This window comes from Astatotilapia calliptera, chromosome 4 (genome assembly GCF_900246225.1).
Source record: "Astatotilapia calliptera chromosome 4, fAstCal1.2, whole genome shotgun sequence".
Lineage (NCBI taxonomy): Eukaryota > Metazoa > Chordata > Actinopteri > Cichliformes > Cichlidae > Astatotilapia > Astatotilapia calliptera.
Window position 1 is genome coordinate 23,552,232 of NC_039305.1, and position 18,561 is coordinate 23,570,792.

Below are 18,561 nucleotides of genomic sequence, written 5' to 3' on the forward strand. Positions count from 1 at the left end.
CAATCCCCCTTTGACTGATTTTACGTGACTATGATGGTTTTTTCCCTTACAAATGTAACAAATCAAACAAATTTGACTTTTATTTATACATGTGAAAAAATGGAAGTTATAGGAAACTTTCATATTAATGAAATCAGAGACACCACATCTGTGAATATGACAACACAATAATAACTCTATACAACTGCAATCACAAATAATAATTCACATACAATATAGGCACTCAGTGGATGTCTGTCATCGATATTGCTACTAAATAAAGATAAACATTAGAAACATTAAAAACACCACTGTCACATGGCCAAGTTAAACTCGGGGTTTTGAATTAGTCTTAGAAATTGAAAACACCTGTCCAGAGATAAAATATAGTGTGTGTGTGTGTGTGTGTGTGTGTGTGTGTGTGTGTGTGTGCGTGCGTGCGTGCGTGCGTGCATGTGTGTGTGTGCGTGTGTGTGTGCGTGTGTGTGTGAGTAAGCTGGCAGGGCAGTGGGCATCATCTCCAGCTGTCATAGGTGTCACAGTTCACTTGTGTGTCTCAAGGGTTTGGACCAAATCCATCACAGAGAGCAAAAAGCCAAATGCCACAAACCATGTCCACAATCTTTCTCTCTCTCTCTCTCTCTCTCTCACCTCTCCTGCTCTTTCTTTCGGCCTCTCTTGCCCCTGGCAGTCATCCTGGGGCTCAGTACCAGTGTATAAATGTTCTTATTCAGGTCAGAGGATGCTGGAATATTACATTACCATTACTTATTCAGCCGCACTGCTAATGCTAATGCAGGGACTCTGCACTCTAGCAGCAAAAGCGAAACTGTGCAGCGACCCTTTTTCCACAGCAGACGTTCAGAGTGGTCACAGTCGGTAAAAGTACGGGTGTTACAAATATTCTGCTCAGTTCAAGTGTCCCATGTAAGCCACAGTGAGGCAGCATGCACAGCGTAAGGACAGCAAAACAGAAGCTATCGTTAAGTTTGTTTTCTGTGAAAAAGGACACTTACTTTAAGTTTAGTTACAGAAGTTGTTGGGCACGTTTGTAAAGAAAGGTGCATTGCACTTGCTACCGGGTGCTCCAAAAGCAAAGATTGCTAGCTCAACAGCAAGCAACCATAAGTATCTTAGTAACATGGTTAACAGCTTTTCAAGCTGAACGAGTAAGTACTGTTAGGCTTATTGTTTTTACCTTTACACTCCACAGCAGCACTGTTTTGGCTGTTAATGTTGCTACTGTCATCGATTAGCAGGCAATAAGCAAAATGTTAGCAACAACACGATGATTATCTTTGAACATTTGGAGACCAAAGTTTCCGTGACTTACATTTGTCATATATTTACCAGAGACATGGCTGAAAAGCAATGCAAATATTCTTAAGACCCAGCAAAAATATGTTGTGTTAAACTTGCATTTTGTCAACAAACTATTAGTTCGTGCTGGTTAGCTGCTGTAGAGCTTTCACACTGATTGGTTTTATCTAGGAAAGCCAATGTAGCATTCATATTTTTACATTTATGGGTAAACTTAAAATAAAGGAATGCCTAAGAGCACATCAGCAGGGATACAGTAACAGTCTAAGAATTGATAGTCAACTAAAAACGACTGAAACTGAAATAGAAAAAATAAAGGCACGTTTAGTGCAGTATGTCCAGCCAAAATAGTCTTCCCATTGCAATATGGAGGCGGCACATGGCATTTTACCAGCTCACCTTTGTGCATCCCACCAGAGAATGGATTTTAACCAGCACCTGAAAGAACCTGATAAGACAGGAACTGTCACTCACCACAGCTGATAATGACTGGACAGAAAACCAAATGAATGAAGGAGGGGAAAAAAACATCAAAAGGGCAGAGGAGGTGGAGAGAAGGGTGGGAGGAGGAAGTAGAATGGGTGGAAATACTCCCTCTCTGGAGAAATATTGTTAAAAAAGAGAATGATCTCAGGAATGAAACTGCGTCAGATAATAGCAGGAGACGAAAGGAAGGACAAAAGAAATGTGAGAGAAAAGGGAGATGACATTTCCAGCTCTGTAGAGGGGAAAAAGGCAAAGAGGCATGCAGAACTAACAGAATGTAACCTTAGAAAGGCAGACATGAGAAGAAACAGAGGAAAGATTTAAGTCTGGTGCTGCAGGAGAGAGACAGACAGCAGGAGTGTGTAGGTTAATCCAGCTAATGCTGTGGTTTAGTGGGGAGTACGCAGCTGGAAATAGGGCCATGGAGATCTGAGGAAGTGCTGAGCCTGGTGATTCCGTAGGCTAAGTGAGAGCCAAAAGCATGTGGGTTTTAGTGCCTTTCATTTCCAATCAGTGGGCAGTCAACAAAGCTGTTTCATAACACCTTCAGACCCATGCTACTTATTTCATTTTTTTACTCCCACTATTCTGTTTTATCATTAGGAGCACAATTATGATAATTGTGCCTTTTTTGTTTTGACTGCTCTTCACTGTTTTGTAAGACCCAATGAAGCAAAGTTTAGGTTTGAATGAATGCATATTGGCAACTGCTTTATCAAAGCAAATGTATGCAGAGCGGGCCCTATAATCACATGAGCAGCAGTGCTATACTGTATATCATCATCTGTCAATTCATGTGCACAAACAAAAAGAAAGACACTCAGGGCAGAAACGTTGGCATTTCACACATACATACACACATTTCCAGCTCTTTTATTCATGCAATATGCACTCATTAGCATATCATTTTCCCTCTTTCTGGCCCAAACATACATTTCTTTTTCCTTCTTTTTCTTAAGTCAATCCATTTTTCTCTTGTAAAAGCCCACACACAGCCTAATCAGTCACACACACACACACACACAAGCATCTGCAGCTCTGCAGGCCTGTCCAGTAAGTGCTCCGTCAATCTGGTGTGTCTGCAACCAGCTGTCAACACACAGTCTGGAGGGTAACAAGCTGACAAAATAAGTTCAAGTGTGCGTGGGTGTTGCATGGATTTGTAATATTACTGCAAAACAATACAGAATAAAATATGGCAGTTATTCAGTACATGTGTTAAACAATACAATAATGAAAATACCTAATGGAGACCTATACCGAAAAAAGAAAGAGGAGGCATTTATGTATTTAAAAATTACTTTGAAATTTCCCTGTAAGTGGACTGTTAATTATTGACTAGCTATTTTATAATTACTATAATTAAGTATAGTAAGACCAGATCAGACAATATTGAAATGGGTTGAGAGGGCTAATTGTGCTTTGGACTAATTAAATAAAAATAAGATATTTCTGATTTTTGAGCAGATGTAATGGCACAGCATTTTAGTGAGAACCTAAACCTAAAAAGACAAATTAGTACAGCTTCAGCTTTACTGAATCATTGTTATAAGGTTGTGTTTTTGTTTTAAATCTCTTATTAATGGTTTTGAATAACATAAGAATGTCTGTTTGATAGTACTTAAGGAAGGGAAGGAGGGAGAAAATGCTGATGTATGCTAAATGACACGAGAACTGAAGTGAAAATCAGTGGCAACAGATAAATCCAAATGTAAAATTTTTAAACAAATTAATGTCGATTTAGGTTCAAATCATCATCAGCATGTACGGGGGAGGTCAGGAGAGAGGTAGGTACAAGAGTAAGTTTCTACAGCCATCTGTGAAGATGGAGGCTTATCGTGACAGAGAACAAAACAAAATTACAAATATATGGAATATGTAGCTCTGGTTAATCTGCTGTATTTACACTGATGTAAATATCATCAAGGAAATCTTTTGTGATTACACGTTACACCAGTATACAAGTTTCACAGTACGTTGAGTGTCATTATACGTGATAATAAAAATGGTAAAATTCTGTAATATCATGCGTAAAATCAAATACTAAGACTGTTACTTTACCATAAAAATTGTATACCTATAAAAAAAAAGATTACTTTTACTACAGATTATAAAGAGAGGACCTTTGATAGTCAAGAGCGCAGCTGGTTGAAAAAGTATAAAAATCGAATGCACTGTTATGTGTGTATCTGAATCCATACAAAGGACACGAATAAAGCTTGACAGATATACACAAAACTTCAAAATCTGCACTAAAAAAAGGCAGGACAGTAAATGAGATGAATAGTGCTAGAAAAGGGAAAGTTAGCAAAAAAAGATCAGGTGAAGGATGGAAAGTGAGGGATCAGAGGTCTCTTAGATAGATGTCCCCCATCAATCTGCTCCATCCACTGCTTCATAAACTCAATTAAACTGCAGGCCTCCTGAGGTGGAACGATCTCTTACTCCATCTATCTAAATCTCACTCGCCAGCCAGCGCTCTGCTCTAACGGGGAAATCTACCGTGCTTTGCCACTAATTCGCTGCCCTATCCCTCTTCAATGCCACACCATGCTTAAATTGTCAGAGGGACTATAAGATAAGGGATTAAAAACATCACTAGATCATCTGTTCGATACTAATTATCAAATATTAGATCCTGTTTGTGCAGCAGTTCAGTTCTGATGTATGACCGTTTCATGTCTTTAATTGTCACATTAAGGAGTTTATATTACGGAAGCTGGATTTTTATTTCCACTATGAAAGGTCAGATTAAATTTGTATTCAGGAGCTGATTAAAAGCAATATAAAAGAAAAATAGAGACAAGCTCTCATGACGACTGGATAAAAGGTTTAAAAAAAAGAAGAAGCTAGAATCTATACATGTCCTTTAAAGGAGAAATGATAGGAGATGGAGAGGTGGGCAAAGGCAGCACATAAAACCTGATGGATTGATAGAGTCAAGACTTACTGCACAAAATTAATTAACCTTAAGGAAATTCATGGCGATTGGACACATCCATAATTGCTCTGGCTGGATCAGCAAATGAGCCAGCAATGGTGGAGGCTTTATCACAGATACAGTGTAAGAGGGTTTGTGTGTGTTTTTGTGTGTCTCTCTGATGGATGCTGTTTTAAATCAGCTCTCCAAAGTGCCTTATTTCCAGTCAGTCAGTCAGTAAACCACCAGGGAACAGCCCGCTCTCTGGGACCTGATTGTCAGCTGGAGGGGTTCTTCCCATATGTTACCGGTTATTCTTCCAGTAAGTAGCTTTTTTGCTAGCCACTCTTACTTCACACTCATATTGTGTGACTTCCTGCTGACTAGCTGGGAGTTCTGTCCTGGCATCCTTGAAGTTGCTGGTAAATCTCCAGCTTCTGACTTCTACTTGACCTTCATGACTTGCTTTGCGGCAGCGTGGCTTTAGGGATGTGAGTCTGGTCCCAGAGGATGAATCCTATTCATTTCGGATTCTTCTAGTATCCACATTATGTCCACTTTTTTTCCTCTAGATGAAGCTGCCCGGACAGAATTTTATTTTGCTGTATGTACCCAACTACCTGCCATGCCTCATTATATGCCGGTGTGCATAAGTACAGCATCAGCCACAAAAACAGTTGTATCCTCATGTATTCTCTTATTTCTTCACCTAAACACTTGCCTCAGTACAAAACGTACAGCATAAAAATGTATTTGATACATCTCATTTACTTTACTGCTAATCCTTAAGTAAAGAAAAAATAAGGAAAAGGCCAGAAAAGTTCATTTTGACATCACTGCCTGACTGCAGAGGTTCTTATTACTAATGTTAGCAAAAACTGGAAACTGGAAACAGAAAGAATATCTCAGATTTAATCTAAATGTCTTACTTCCTTAGATTTAATTTAAAGAGAGACTCGTCTAACCGACAGAGCAATTCAATACATTCAACAACAAGTAAAGACAATGCAATCATAATTGAATCCTGCCAATCTCCGCAGTCTCTTTGTATATTAGTCTCCTGGTGAACTGATATCCCACCACTACAGCTCCTCAGTATTGCAGGAGCAGTGACTTTTCCACTCAATTGCCACCATTTATCAGCCTCATCTGAAGCTTTTATGTTCCTTCTCCACAACAGCTAACCTGTCTCCTATAGTGATTAGTTAAAACTGCTCTTTTTAAAGACTAAAGTGCAAATTACAGTTGACTGAATGAATACATTTAAAAAACAAGTCAGTTTACAAGTGTAATGGGGAAGTCTTTAGGACCCAGGGGACCCAATGGAGGGTATAAAAGAGGAAGTAGCAGCAGGTGCTCTTCATTTCCACTGACGAGCGGCTGTGAACAATGGTTGTGTGAGTAGGTGAAGAGCCTGAGAAGTTTTAATTGTCTGCTACACAAACAGTTGTTGTAAACCTCTACAGCAGAGGTTCGAGGTACAGGCTGTTTTTCTTTTAGTGTTTTTTTTTTTAAATTTGTTGAAATGTATTTGATGTTTATTGTATTTTATGTTTTAGTAGTGATTTTCACAAGATAAGCCAAGATAAGCCAGGTGTGCAGCAAACACAGTTGTCTGCTGGAGGTATGTTAACTTAATATATTTGACATTTAAAAAAAAGTATATTGATGCACTATAATCTAATTTATATTGTATTGCCTCCTGCAGGGCAGGCTGCACATGTGAATTTGTCGCTGTTTTTTTTTTTTTTTTTTTTTTTTTTTTTTTTTTCCTCCTTCTCCTTGTTGTTGTGTTTTTGGTTTTGGTAGGGTCACCTTTTAAAACTGTTTTTTTTTTTTTATGCCGGGTTTGTTTTTATTTCTACTGGGCTGGTGCAATATTAGTCGGGCAATGTGCAATCCCTGAGTGGGACTCTTACCTTAGGGGAATTAGGATCTTTAGAGGTGCTCTGTGTGGATTTGCAGTGAATAAGTTTTTATTAAGAGTGATTTTTAGTGCCACCGATTATTGCCTGAACTAGCACTTAGTGCATGCGGTAAGTGTTCTGTTGGGCTCGTATTTATTTGGGGTGGATTTGTTTCTTTTAAAGCAACGAGCATCTGGGACCGCCAAGGGAGAGCAAGCCCTCAGGTGATAGTTGCATTGCTGGCAGGTTGCACCAATAACACTATCTTGTGGTCGTTAGTGACCTTTTTACCATTTTGATGTTTTAGGCCTTTTGCAAACCCTTTGTGTTCTTTTAAAATAATAAATTTTAACATATCTGACTGATATTGACCCTCTTGTCCTGTTTATTCTGGGCTCGTTCTTGTGAGAGCTTTGGGCCTGAAAGTTTGCACAAGTAGTATAGAGGCCCTTAGCGGTTACTCGGTGGCTTTCGCTCGCTACACAAGTCAGGGGTCAAAAACACCCAGTTTTCTTTTTTCCCCCTTCTTTTTCTTTTCTCTCACTAATGATTTTCTGAGACCACCAATTTCAGCATATCAAGGTTGTAATTAAATGAAGTGAAAATAAGTGTGCGCATATAATGTTAATTATCTTTTTAACTACCAATGAAATGTACCATATCATACATTTATCATCTTTTCCTTTGATCTTAAAAGGTATTTAACGAATACAGCGATTAAATGTGTCCTTCACATTTGTCCAAAATGTGTAAGTTATAGAAAAACAAATAAAAGTATTAAAAATAATCATGATCATAAATAAGTGTTTTTGCTTCACGTCATCATTTAATGTCACATTTAGAGACATAGCCATATTCCTATTTGTACTTTAAAAGATAATTAAAATTCAACTTAAACAAATCAATATTTCCATAAACACTAATTCTATCACTGTTTATTACTAACATTTGTGTTAACACAAAAAAACGTAATTTTGTACACTTAAAAACATATTTTTTCAGTATTCTTCACAATATTAGTTATTTCCATTTATGTTCAATAAAGAAAACAAAGAAAAGTAAACACAATCAACTTTGTGCAAGTTTAAAAAAAAACAAAAAACATATGTTATCAAAGCCAAAAAGCCCAAAAGTGTGGAAAAATGTCTCATTTTAACAGCTAAAGAAACTGATCAAGACAAAACACAGTTGTAAGAGTTTGTACTTGTGTCTTGGAGTATGTCTCTTTCGTGGTCTCGTGTTTGTATAACGCAGAGGTTTGGTTTCTGCTTTGATTTTATCGTTTTACCTTATTGTGTTTCTAGTTCTGTCAGTGTTTCGAGTCACTCAGTTTAAGATAAGATAACCTTTATTAGTCCCACACATGGGAAATTTGTTTTGTCACAGCAGGAAGTGGACAGTGCAAAAGTTATGAGGCAAAAATTAGAATACAATAAGAATAAATACAGTACACAACTGTACAGAATAGAATAAAATAAAATACTATATACAGTAGAATAAAATAAATACACAATAAGATAAAAATAGAATACAAATACTATATACAACTGAGTAAAAATACAACGATGACAGAAAGGATTATTGCACTTAGTATTATTGCACATGTGTGGATGTGTGTGCTTGATCAGTTAAGTCTTTATTATGGAGTCTGACAGCAGTGGGGAGGAAAGACCTGTGAAATCTCTCCGTCCCACACCGTGGGTGCCGCAGTCTCCCACTGAAGGAGCTGCTCAGTGCTGTCACAGTCTGCTGCATGGGGTGGGAGATGTTGTCCAACAGGGATGACAGCTTAGCCGCCATTCTCCTGTCACTCACCACCTCCACTGGGTCCAGAGGGCATCCTAGAACAGAGCTGGCCCTTCGGATCACCCTGTTCAGTCTCTTCCTGTCCCCAGCAGAGATGCTGCCGCCCCAGCAGACCACACCATAAAAGATAGCAGAAGCCACAACAGAGTCATAGAATTTCTTCAGGAGTGGGCCCTCCACTCCAAACGACCTGAGTCTCCGCAGCAGGTACAGCCTGCTCTGCCCTTTCCTGTAGAGGGCGTCTGAGTTATGAGTCCAGTCCAGTCTATTGTTCAGATGAACACCAAGGTACCTGTAGCTGTCCACAGCCTCAATGTCCATACCCTGGATGTTCAGTGGTTGCAGTGGAGAATGCTTGTGCCTGCGGAAGTCTACCACCAGTTCCTTGGTTTTACTGGCGTTGATCTGGAGGTAGTTCAGCTGGCACCAGTCCACAAAGTCTTGGGTCAGACCTCTGTACTCCTTGTCGTCCCCATCAGTGATTAGATTAGATAAGTGATAAGATTAGAGGTACGAAATCACAGACGGCTGTCATCACTCCTGGAACATTCACTTTCTTTCTGGATTTCATACATTACAATAACTTGTGAATTGGAATTGATTATGAGCCAGATGAACATTCAGGCGCTCAACCTGACTCTGTGCCTAAGTTCTTGCATTAGACTTCATGAGGGTCTCCACCAAACAATGGTCTAAAGCAGCAACTACAACCCACTGCAACAAGTTTCAAAAGCCAACAGGGAAGTCACAAAAGCTACGGGTCATCCATATTGGCTCAAATAGTCAAGGAAAAAGGTCTGCTTGGTAAATAGAAAGGCCAAAGTATGTGGAGGCGGACTCAGCAGGTTCCTAAACCATTCCATGCATTTCTAGTGGTTTTATTTTTAACAGTTAGCAAGTAAGTTAACTATAACTTGGTATTTAGCAGTACAAATACCACACTCAAAGCATTATTGAAAAGACATTTCCTAGAATGACATTACAATTGCTTTCACATCTACTCTTCCCTGCTACACCAGCACAAGTACGCAATAAAAACGTCTGCATGAACATTAGAAATCAGTAACTTCAGTAAAGAAGCAAAAAAATCAACTAATCAAGAGTTCTGAGAGACTGCAGGCTCATAATAAACCATCTGTCACGTTTCTCCCACACATTTTTCACTCAGAGCGCTATCTGTTTTTAATGGTACGTCAGATTAGATTTACATTTAGATTTACAAAGTGCCGTTGCTCTGATTTCCCATGCAGGTCCCACCTTTTAATCAGCCACACCTGACAATACATTTGGCACCTGTGAACAGCTGAATTCATTTATTACACTCAGCGTTGCCATTAGTTGGCCTGTCGCTCCCTCTGTGACACAATGAACAATCCAATCCAATTCACCAGACTTTAAATCAATTCAGGCCAACTGTCTTTGTGATTGCTAAATGGGAAACAATATTGCCAAGGCTTTCAAGCACATAATTATCATTGTTTTAGAAAATAAATGGATGCCACCCCCTCTCATAGTTGTTGATTGGGGCTCAGAACACTTTAATACTTGATGCTTTAGAAAATGGATGGATGAATGGATGGAACATGCCGTTATATAAGTCGAAGTCGGGCCAATACTATTGGAGCAGTCATCTAAAACACGGAGAGCTAGCAGTGAGTTGAGTGAAGGTAACGAATGTAGCCATCAAATGTAGCCATCATCTTATCAGCTGGTAAATCCTGCAATACGTTTGAGTTTTTTCCAACTTTCTCTCTTCGTTTCCATCTTTCTTGACTTCTCCGCCTCTTCTGGAGCGCGTGAGTGCAGGAGTGTGGGGGCGGCTACGTGTACAGGCTGAGAGAGTGAGTGTCTGCTGTTTTGGGGTCAGACTGAGAAGAGCCGGCTGCTGTGTTTGGCTTATTTCAGTTCCAATTAAAGCAGCAGCATTTGACAGCAGCAGAATACAAAGTCAGAGATACTGCAGCTCACTGCCAGTCGTATTAACCCTGCCATCAGATTCTCTGTTTGTTTGTTTTTCTTCTCCACCCTCTGTCCCTGTAGGAAGATCGGTCTTGCATGATCTTGGCTTTGGCGAGGTGGGGGGGAGAGAACGCCACAATGCAGCAGCAACGAGGAAATGACTAACGCGACTAAAGCGTGAACATTGTTAGAAACGTTTAAAGCAGGGAGCCACGTTGATTAAGGCTTTGGGGAAAATACCAAAATGACAAAGAAATGTGAAGATGTGCGGGGCGATGACAGAGCCATGCAGCGTGCGGGAAGCCTTGCATAATTACAGACAGCCAAACATAGCATGAAGACTTGAATCTGTGCAACACTGGCTGTGTTTTTTTTTACATATGCATCTGCCCCCTCAAGTCTGTTTGTATGTGCGTCTCTCTTTAATTCTGTTTGTGTGTCCCCCTCTTCTTGTTCTCTTGACTCAGCTCCCTTTTTGCCTCTCTCTCTCACTCCCTGTGTGTGGCTCTGTATCTTTTGCTTGCTGGGCTGACACTTAGTTGCTCAGGGCTACTTGTTACAGCTCATAAGGAAAGTCAACTGTACAGCACAGGCGCGCTCTCTGTGGCTCCCTGGCTCTTTGCTCACATTTGAGAAAACATCACACATCTCCACGGAGCCGGTTTAAAGTTTCATACATTCTGGGTAACCACACCACAGTTTCAATTACCTTGCTCAGCTGTCTAAAGTGATGGCTTTCAAATCCCTTTCCTTAACCAGTGATTCTGCAGTCATGGATCGGTAATTAAGAGATGCTTCATTTTTACCAGTGCATAGTGCAGTGTGGTCTTGGACGCTTCTACGGGGATAATGTTCGGGGTTCTAACCTTGCAAAATGTTCTCTGTAGCTTATCTAAAGGTGGCAGATATCTTAACCGTAACAAAACATTGGAGATATTCCTAAACAATCATATTTTGGTGATGAAACTGTTTGAGAGGAATAATTAATGGAGGATTCAATAAAAGCATATGCAATTTGGTCTGCATTGTTCATATAATGATATTCCTAATGTGATTTGTGCGGAAATTTTGAGTAACTACCCGATTTGCACTTCTCTTTCATTGATAGTTTATGTGAGAAAAAATGCTTTTTAGGCCATCGTACATCTTGAGATGAATGCAGTCAGCAGCCACTGCCCTTAAATCACTTCAAAGCCCAGTTTTATTCCTTGGGGCTTTGTTGTCATGCAAGAATGAGAAGCTAAAGATGCCAAACAGAGTAAGCAAAAGGTGGTTAGAACAGGGTCAGTTGTCTGACTGAAAATATATTTTGGCTTCATAACAAAACTTTTCTCTTGTCAGTTGAAAAGTGTCATAACGTTGACAGTGTGGAAATGCATTCGTCTTGACTAAAGGAGAATGTCTTCAAAAAGATCAAAGTGGTTGCGAGATCATCATCACTCATTCATGACTGCTGGAAGCCTGTCTGAGACTTTTTCAAATGATATACGGTACTTTGGATTAACGCCTGTGCGGTTTCCTGTGGTAAGACGACTGCGGCTTGTAGCACAAGAAGATACATATGAGACTCCAACTTTTCTAACCATATTGTTTTGGAGTTTATACTCAAGAAATTTAGGATTCAGAAGAATGTCGATTATCCATTGGGAACAGATGTTCTCAAAAGTTGTTTTTTTAATATTACAACTTGTCTTTACACTATTTTGGGAACATACTTTGCCTCCAACAGCCAGGACTTCTCCTCCTGCTTCTCACTTTTGCTTTTTTGTGCATTCTTTTTTTTCTTGTCATAAGGACATTTCTTTATTATGAATTGTTTTCAGGTGATCTTTTTAATGTTCCTGTGATCAGTCTCTACTGCTTTTTAGAATTAGTTGCCTACCACTGCAACCCATGTGGCACCCATTTTTGCTCATTGTCTTCTTTGCTTTTTCAATTTTTCTTCCATATTGTTTAACCTTTCAACTCAACACCAGGACTCTCTGTAATTGTTTCTCAAAGGTCAGAAAACGCAGTTTGCTTGAGTAGTCAAATGCTGCACTTATAATCCTCATTCCACCTGCTGGAAATGCAGAGCACCAACCTAGCAGCCTCTCACCCTGACTCCAGGATGGGAGAGCTTTTCAGTTCTCTGTTGAGCCGGTGAAACGAATTCTGTCAGGATGTTGTTGCGTGTCATGCCCTCATCTCTCCAATGGACAGGCTCCAAAATGATCCACTGCCCACCTGCCCATGCAAATGATTACCTTTGGTCCTAACTCGAGCTACCTGTAACAGAAATTGTGTGTGTTAGCTCTGAGTGAGAGCGTGTTCAATGGCTATAACACTTCAGTTAGCAATGATGTTATTGTCTTTGTCGGGTTGACACTTTCTCTGTGTGTATGTGTGTACTCGTACACTCTACTAGACTTGTAGTGAAGACCACCTAAACCAAGACCAAGACAATACCAAGACCAGAGGGTATTGAGACCAAGACAAGACAAAAAAGTCTTTAAACTGCAGTCAGATGCTGCTTCGTTTACGGGTGTCAGGCATATTTATGTGTTGTTGCTTTCGCACAGCCCTCCTCACCGCTGTCTACTGTCTCACTCACTTACTGAGAGGACAGACACACGCTCCACTTGACTGTCGCGTCTCTCACCCTCTCTGTTTTTCACATAATGATGTTGTCCTATATCCTCGCATGTGATTGGCCACAATATGGAGGGATTGGAGCATAGCTGAGCCACTGTGTGAGAGCTGAGCAGCGAAAGGAAATTAAGTGAGGAGCCGGCTCTCGCTCAATGGGCGTCGACTCTTCTGATTCACTACAAAGCACTCTGTAAGCACGGCTCTTAGAGCTGATGCTTTTGAAATGAATGAAAGATTTATTAGGCTGTGTTTAGAGTTTTGTTAAAAAAAATGACTTCATATAGGAAAATATATATATCACATATGCAGGACACCTTAAACTAGTTGTTTTAATTAAGCAGCAAGGCAGAACAAAGTCGGGGCTGTATCAAGACACGAGGACTAAACCCCAATTCAACCAGACCCAGAACTGATCTGGAATTAAAACAGGACTACAACAGTAACCAAGACAGAACCAGAATCAGAACTAGATGATAGTAGCACTAAAAATCATCATAGACCTGACCAACACTTACCGGTATTTTTTAATTCTACCAAAGTACAATATTTAGATTGAGAAAAGTTTATATAATTATTTAGCCTTGTTGTGCAAACAAGCCTGCAGAACTTAATAAATATAGAATTTGAAAAGTAACAAATGGTATCTAAAAAGAAACACTAGGTACGAGATACATGTTCTGATGAGTTTTGGCAAACAACCATTTGACTAACATGTGTGTCTCACCTGCTCTTGTTTCCTCTCTGTTCCTCTCTCCCTTTCTCTCTGTGCTGACAATCAAGCCAAACACCAACATCATCAAATATACAGTTGAAACCAGATATTTACAAACTCTTCAGATAAAAACACAAACACTTTTTTAATTGTAACATTAAATCAGACTAAATGTTTTTTTTTGATTGATAAATATAAAAAACATGTTTGTTAACTTTAAGAGTAAAGAGAGAAACTATCTGTATTTCTTAATTGTAAATGGCACCAAATTGTATTCAAAACTGAGCCACACTTATGGAGGTCTACAATTCTTTTTCTGGTGTTTTGGTTGACATCTCTTGATTTTCCCATGTCAAAGAACCAGGCTCTGTGTTTTGCCTTATATGCATCCAAAGGTGTGCCACCAATTTACTCACATGGACTCTACTAACCAATCAGAAGCTTCTTCAGCTCAGAGTGGAATCGTCTGGAGTTTTCTTATTAATTAACAATAAGCTTAGTGTACAGGGAGTGCAGAATTATTAGGCAAGTTGTATTTTTGAGGAATAATGTTATTATTGAACAACAACCATGTTCTCAGTGAACCCAAAAAACTCATTAATATCAAAGCTGAATGTTTTTGGAAGTAGTTTTTAGTTTGTTTTTAGTTTTAGCTATTTTAGGGGGATATCTGTGTGTGCAGGTGACTATTACTGTGCATAATTATTAGGCAACTTAACAAAAAACAGATATATACCCATTTCAATTATTTATTTTTACCAGTGAAACCAATATAACATCTCCACATTCACAAAATATACATTTCTGACATTCAAAAACAAAACAAAAACAAATCAGCGACCAATATAGCCACCTTTCTTTGCAAGGACACTCAAAAGCCTGCCATCCATGGATTCTGTCAGTGTTTTCATCTGTTCACCATCAACATTGCGTGCAGCAGCAACCACAGCCTCCCAGACACTGTTCAGAGAGGTGTACTGTTTTCCCTCCTTGTAAATCTCACATTTGATGATGGACCACAGGTTCTCAATGGGGTTCAGATCAGGTGAACAAGGTGGCCATGTCATTGGTGGCAAGTGGCATTTTGGCAGCTGCACGCTTGACTTTTCTCAGTTCATGGGCAGTTATTTTGCGCCTTGGTTTTTCCACACGCTTCTTGCGACCCTGTTGACTATTTTGAATGAAACGCTTGATTGTTCGATGATCACGCTTCAGAAGCTTTGCAATTTTGAGACTGCTGCATCCCTCTGCAAGATATCTCACTATTTTTGACTTTTCTGAGCCTGTCAAGTCCTTCTTTTGACCCATTTTGCCAAAGGAAAGGAAGTTGCCTAATAATTATGCACACCTGATATAGGGTGTTGATGTCATTAGACCACACCCCTTCTCATTACAGAGTTGCACATCACCTAATATGCTTAATTGGTAGTAGGCTTTCGAGCCCACAGCTTGGAGTAAGACAACATGCATGAAGATGATGATGTGGACAAAATACTCATTTTCCTAATAATTCTGCACTCCCTGTAGATGTGCTCTTAAATTTGATGAAAGTGATAAAAAAAAAAATAGACAGCTCTCTCTTTTTAGTCGCTTTTTAGAAAAAAAGTTGCTGAGGGGGTCTGAAAACTCGCTAAATATAGCAACAAAGTCGCTAAGTTGGCAACACTGCACATGCTAAGTGCTGTGCTCAGTCGCCTAGTGCCTGAGCTCGGATCATACCAAAATTAGGGAGAATTTACGACTGTGCGCTATGTGCTTCGAATAATGTGTGCAGTTTTTGTTTTATACAGTTGTCAGTAAGGCATCTAACTATGAAACAAATTACACTCCAAAAGACCCCGGGCTTCTAAAAAAATGACCCCGGCTTAAGCCCAGTAAGCCTGAATCTAGGACCTTCTTGCTGTGAGGCAACAGCACTAACCACCATGCCACCAACTGAGGCTCAATGAATGTAGGACAGCTATGATTTCTGTACGTTTTTGTCCTTGACAGGTTAAACCACAATAAATACCAATAGCATACATTTGGTGTGTGTGTAGTTGTCTGCGTCTTGACTTCAGTGATTTTCTTACAGTTTAAAATCTCATGTGATCTTTTGAATTTCATGAGTCCAGCAACTAACCACTCTTACTAGATTGTATCACGTTATCTCAACAAGAACAAATTAAGTTATTGAGTTTCTTACAGATCCTACATGATTTGATTACGTTCACCATAGAAACATGAAATTATTTTATTCAAATTACAAGTTAGACTTTTGTAAATGTAACAACCACCTCTACCAGCCATCTCTACCTTTTTCGGTATACTGAAAAACGTAGAGGCGGCTGCTCGACTCGACTGAGATGGATGCCTTCCTCAAACCACGATCCAAAGCGCACAAGACAAAATCACATTAGATCCAGCAGTGTTTGATCTATCAACGTTATGAATGCAGTTTCAACACAGTTAGATGTGCAGATTTTAAATAACGTAAGCGTTCAGCATGCGCAGATACTCTGAGCTGAGGCATTAGGGTTGGCTCTGTATGTTCCCATTTGGGTTCATGATATGAATGACGCTACGGGTCATCAAGAGCAGTGAAGTCCCAGAATCAACCCCTCGAGAGTTAATTATAAGACCACTGGGTTGTGTCATGTTGTGATGTGGATGCAAAATCCTCTCAGCTAAATGTAATGGAGGGAAAACTCGTGATATAATCTTTTAATGTTTTACAGCAATAACATAGTGACTCCCATTCATATATATATATATATATACATGCATACACACAAACAGTTGGTACAAAGTTTGTTTGAAAAGTTTCCATTACCCGCAGCCGTTTCTGTCTTTGATTGTTTTGACAGTTCGGCATGACAGTGATATCTTTTGTTACTGAGGCTGCAACTCACACTACCACTTACAGAAGAAAGAAGAGCAGCGAAAAAGTGTCAGCGTGGATGGTTTTTATTTTCTACTTTTCTGCTTTTTTTAGTTGGTGATGACAAGCACAATTACATATCTGAAGTCGCAGCGTATATGAAAAAAGTGTCTTTGTATTCTTCATAGAGGATCTGAAATGTAAATACGCTCTATCACTGACAGCGACAGACAGTCTATCTTTCATTCTGTTTCCAGTCTCGGTGCTGAGGTGTATTATGTGAGCTGTCAGATTCTGTGACCTCATTTTGGAATTAAAGCTTTATTGCCTCCAAAATATCTTTCACACATCGGCGAATCGACTCTGACGCAGCAATGCATAATTTATTCCTTAAAAGTGCGTGCTAATCCGTACGCCCGTGTTGGCACCTTCCATAAAGTGTGGTAATTACAGGTTGGGGACTTCTACGCATTTGTAGGCAGTATTTATGTAGCGGATGCTGCAGGACAAAAGGAAACACAGTGTGCAATTTTTCATCCTTATTCTATTTTCAGTGACAATTTTTTCCAAACCTTCTCAAGGTTTTTTCATATGTGGGGTTGCAGAGATTGTCCTCAAGAGGACTCCTACCCTACTGAACAGCTCATCATGTCTCCAAAATCTTGTAAATTCTGTCTTTTTGACTCTGGGATGTTCTTCCTGTCAGAGATTCACTTGTCTTCGGCTGTTTTTCAAACCTCAGGGCTCAGGGAACATTTTCTACAGCTCCTTCACTGTATTTCATATATTTTTACCAGTCATTACAGGATGACTCATCAAACTCTCTACATGTTTTTGTGGTAATCCACCAGTCCACAGCTAACTGTGGAGAGACAGCTGGATCAGGTGGCCAAGTATATGAAACCATGCTTAATGTCCTGCATTAGTTACTGGTTCTTATTTGCACATTAGCCTTCCCTGTGTGGTATGATTCAGTTCAACTTTGCCTGTTTTTGGTAGTAATGGCAGCAATTTTCTCTATATTCCTTCTGCTGCAGACACTACCCCCTCAGTGTAGGTGGGAATCTTAGCTGATCGTCACTGCAGCACTGTTCGAAAATGTCGTGACATAAACACAATCCAGACAGGAAAAGTGAAGGTTATTGAACAGGTGGTGTTCCTGATTCGCGGTCTATGGCTGTTTATCACAGTAAACAAACAAGAAAGGGTGAAGGCAGGAAAACACAAACACAGGAGTTTGATTTCGCATATCACACATCCCACACATTTAACAGCAGTCCACTTCTGAATGACGATTCTTTTTGTCCTGCCGATGGTCTGCAGCTGCACCTAAAAGCTGAACTATAGTGGTGCCAAAAAACAAGAACAAAAATGAGGGAGGAAGCAAGCCAGCAAGTAGATATGAGGCAAAACTATGTAAGCTACAATGCTACAAATGTGATTATTTTATAGCAAAGCTGCTGTCAAATTTCTCCTGTTTTGCCTTCTCTGGCCCAACCTAACATCATGTTTTACCAGGACTACTTCTACATTCAGAGTGCTGCTTCTTCTTCTCCCATCAAATAAAGCATCTTCACAGCTGACTCTCCAGTGTGCATTCATCCGATGCATTCAAGTTGAGGGTACATGTGTCACATCTTTTCACGGGGTCTAAAATTTGTACTGACATCCCTAGTTACAGGTTGCATGAGTGCAAAGAGATCTTTCTCAGCCTCTCTGGCTGCGTCCACATCAGTGAGCACAAGGCATGAATGCTGTTGATGTGTCAGGTTATGGCGTTGCTTTAGAATGTAAGTAAGAAAGTCGGCCGACTTAAATGAATAAATACTGTGCTCTTCCAAATTTAATGCACACACGTATAGAACTGTTGTACTGTCCTCTCTTAAAAGAACAGGTTGGCATTTCTGGAGACCTTTTCCCCTTTTTGCCAAGAATTAGACAATAATGTTCAAATTACATTTAGGTCTATGGGAAAAGTGTT

General features: G+C 39.7%; 1 long non-coding RNA gene across 1 annotated transcript; it reads left to right on the forward strand.

Annotated features, from left to right (window-relative positions):
* The first annotated feature begins 6,151 nt into the window (after positions 1 to 6,151).
* LOC113020055 (uncharacterized) lies at positions 6,152 to 6,443 on the forward strand. The gene is made up of 3 exons (XR_003272148.1): positions 6,152 to 6,183; positions 6,265 to 6,329; positions 6,414 to 6,443. It is a non-coding gene; the product is annotated as an uncharacterized LOC113020055 (long non-coding RNA).
* The last annotated feature ends 12,118 nt before the right edge of the window (positions 6,444 to 18,561 follow it).